Raw genomic sequence first — 3,595 nt, 5'->3', positions numbered from 1 at the left:
TATATATACATATATACGACGGGCTTCTTTCAGTTTCCGTCTACCAAATCCACTCAGAAGGCTTTGGTCGGCCCGAGGCTATAGTAGAAGACACTTGCCCAAGGTGCCACGCAGTGGGAATGAACCCGGAACCATGTGTTTGGTAAGCAAGCTACTTACCACACAGCCACTCCTGCAACAATACAAGCACCCAAGTTCAAACAGAAAGGGACAAATACAGACGGATTAACAAAACACATCCCTTGTTCTTTTCTGTCTGAAATTCACCACAAGCAGCACCATTTCTTACACGAATAACCTATCTGAAGGCAAAAGCATCATCTGGTCTGTCTGCTCAATCACTGCCAAATAATATCACCCTCCACTCCACAACATGAAGAACCATCAGTTGGCTGATCTTGTTCAACAAGGGAGCTTTTATATGGTTGCTTGAGTTACAGGAAATAACAGTCAATTCTACATCAAATCAAACTATCTTAAACTATATATTTGACAAACAAGTTCCTGATATACAAGAAGAAGGGATTGTCACAACTGGAATGTCTGCTTTCCTTGGTCTGTTCAATGATTTGGTGGAGCCAAGCAACAACAGTAACTAAGTTTGCTTTTTGAGTTAATAAGATTTTGATTTCTTCATCATAAAGTCTTTGGAGATGGTGGAATTAGTGAGGAATGTCAATTTGAGTCAATTCCCAAAAACTGTGGGGTAACAAAAGGCTAAGTCCTCATGGACCAAACTTTTAAAAGACAAAAAAAACAACAACAACAATAATAATTAAGTAAAGCAATTAAACAAAAAAATCATTTACCTTCCTTTAAAAGTTGATCAAACAATGAATGAAATCATAGCTTCTGTTCATTAGACAAATTGACTGAAAACAAATTGAAAAAAAAAAATGAAAGTTAGATATAACGAATAAAAATGAATTTATTAGAGTTGACTAATTAATGACTCTTATGTCAAATATACTCTCAGGATCTTGAGAGTCATATAACGGGGTACTGTGGAGACTCATGAAGTGATTCTCACATCTTCAAAGACTCAAGTAGAGATTGGGTCTTTGAAGGAGGTGTGTACAGCACAGTGGAGGCGCAATGACCCAGTGGTTAGGGCAGTGGACTCGTGGTCATAGGATCGCGGTTTTGATTCCCAGACTGGGCATTGTGAGTGTTTATTGAGTGAAAACACCTAAAGCTCCACGAGGCTCCGGCAGGGGATGGTGGTGAACCCTGCTGTACTCTTTCTCTCACTCTTACTTCCTGTTTCTGTTGTGCGTGTAATTCAAAGGGTCAGGCTTGTCACATTGTGTCACGCTGAATATCCCCGAGAACTACGTTAAGGGTACACGTGTCTGTTGAGATGCTCTGTGTTTCTTCCAATTAATTTTAAATATAACAAAGAATTTAGCAAAATAATTTAATTACCATTCAGCTAGTGTCAGGAACATAAATTGTGACTAAGGTTTAGTGGAAGATTTTAATTCAGACATTAGTACTACAGAGCCAGAGGTGGTTTCAGGCGGGTTGGTATCAAAAGGGTTAAATTAATCATTTGTTAACCTTTTTGTTACCATATTTCTGTTGAGATGTTCTGTGTTTCTATCAATTACTTCAACTGTATCCCTCTAAAACACTTCTTTCAACCAATATTTTCCTCTTTTCACTTCCATAAATCCAAAGAACACAAACTACACAACTTTCAATAATTTTCTTTCAAAACCCCAAATGCCAGCATAACTGAGTAAAAGAGTTGATATCTTTCAAAATCACAAAGAACCAAAGGGTTTGGTCCTTATACCTGGTTCTCTCGGTGATAAACCCTTTTTTCCCAGGATTTGCCCCACTTGTCATGGCAGGAATTCAATCCAGCACTGTACTGTAAACCAGTGAGTGGTTGGGAGTTAAGTGGGATGGCTACAACACTGTGATGATAACAGTGACTTATATAAGTGAGTGATTGGGAGTTAAGAGTGATGGCTACAACACTGTTATAGTGACAGACAATGAACTTTATCAATCACTCTTTAGTCTTGTTTACAAGGCTATAAGGGGCCCCTGATAAGTGATTGAAAGGAAGCATCAGGATTAAGACAGAGAAAAATCTGGAAACATTGTAAGAAGAGAAGGGAATGTAAAATGTGAGACATTTGGCTGTTGAATTAATTCTGTTATCAACTGGAATTAAAAGATAACAGTACTGAGATAACCAGAGACAGATGTGTAACAAGTCAGATTCTTATTCAAGTTAGATTTTGTTTTAAAAATAGAAATTTTGCTTTAAATTTTTCTCTCGTTTGTTATTTCATTGACAGTAAAGGTGGGAGGGTAGTTTAGTTAGGATATCATTGATAATACAAGAAGATGCTAACATAACAGGGGTGGGTGGGGGTGAGAGTTTATAGTTTCTCTGGGATTGTTCTCCGCGAAAGAATTGAGAGAACACGACCATCACATCTCAGGTGTTGGCATCGTGATAAAATGTACTCCAGTCTCTCTGGACAGGTGTCCAGTCATACAAAATATACCTGAAATGGAAGATTGGAACAAGACATGTCCTACCAACTTCTGATTAATCTTGGAGAGCAGTAACTAACAACTTTTCAATACAGCTTGGAAAGCAGCCATAAAATGTTGATATTTATTTCAAGTCAATGTTTAGATGCAGTTTGTGTTAAATATTATCATTAACTCCACACTCAACTCTATCTGTCTGTCTATCTCATTACATGTTATTTCTTGTTGTTGGTTGCCACTCCGTCGCTTACGGCGTCGAGGGTTCCAGTTGATCCGATCAACGGAACAGCCTACTCGTGAAATTAACGTACAAGTGGCTGAGCACTCCACAGACACGCGTACCCTTAACGTAGTTCTCGGGGATATTCAGCGTGACACAGAGTGTGACAAGGCTGACCCTTTGAATTACAGGCACAACAGAAACAGGAAGTAAGAGTGAGAGAAAGTTGTGGTGAAAGAGTACAGCAGGGTTCGCCACCATCCCCTGCCGGAGCCTCATGGAGCTTTAGGTGTTTTCGCTCAATAAACACTCACAACGCCCGGTCTGGGAATCGAAACCACGATCCTATGACCGCGAGTCTGCTGCCCTAACCACTGGGCCATTGCGCCTCCACATGTTATTTCTAATTAGTATTTTAATATTAAATACATTTTCCTCCCACCAGAAGGGTGGGATGACTAATGTTTATCATCAGATCCATGAACGTGTATACAGTTTGTCGTCTGCCCCCCCCCCCCAGTTAAAGCACTCAACGATCGAGTTAGGAGTGCTATGTGTTCGGCATTCAGACAAAATGGAATATGGTGCCAAATAAAATAGTGTCTCGTTTTTAACTAGTTGAATATCACATAGTTGTTGGAGCAAGATTTGAACATATTTCCATATAATTACCACAATGGTTATGGTGATGATGATGATTATAGAGTTTATGATTATATGTTGATGATACCAGTCCAGCATGTTGTTAAGACAATCATCACACAATCTATTTTTCCTGGAACAATCATATGACGTCAGACAAACAAATAATGCAGAAGCCATAATGAATATAAAAATAGAAACAAAACAAAAAAAAAAAAA

At 38.7% G+C, this 3,595-nt stretch overlaps 1 long non-coding RNA gene across 1 annotated transcript in view; it reads right to left on the bottom strand.

Annotated features, from left to right (window-relative positions):
- The window catches only part of LOC106876617 (uncharacterized), a 30,858-nt gene that overhangs the window by 13,466 nt on the left and 13,797 nt on the right, over positions 1–3,595 (bottom strand). Inside the window, exon 2 of the long non-coding RNA XR_001410270.2 lies at positions 810–872. This is a non-coding gene — a long non-coding RNA (uncharacterized LOC106876617). The remainder of the gene's footprint in view (positions 1–809; positions 873–3,595) is intronic.

The sequence above is a fragment of the Octopus bimaculoides genome, chromosome 27 (assembly GCF_001194135.2).
Source record: "Octopus bimaculoides isolate UCB-OBI-ISO-001 chromosome 27, ASM119413v2, whole genome shotgun sequence".
In the NCBI taxonomy this organism is placed as follows: Eukaryota; Metazoa; Mollusca; class Cephalopoda; order Octopoda; family Octopodidae; genus Octopus; species Octopus bimaculoides.
Note: the sequence above shows the minus strand (reverse complement) of the source record. Positions and strands in the feature narration are given on the sequence as shown.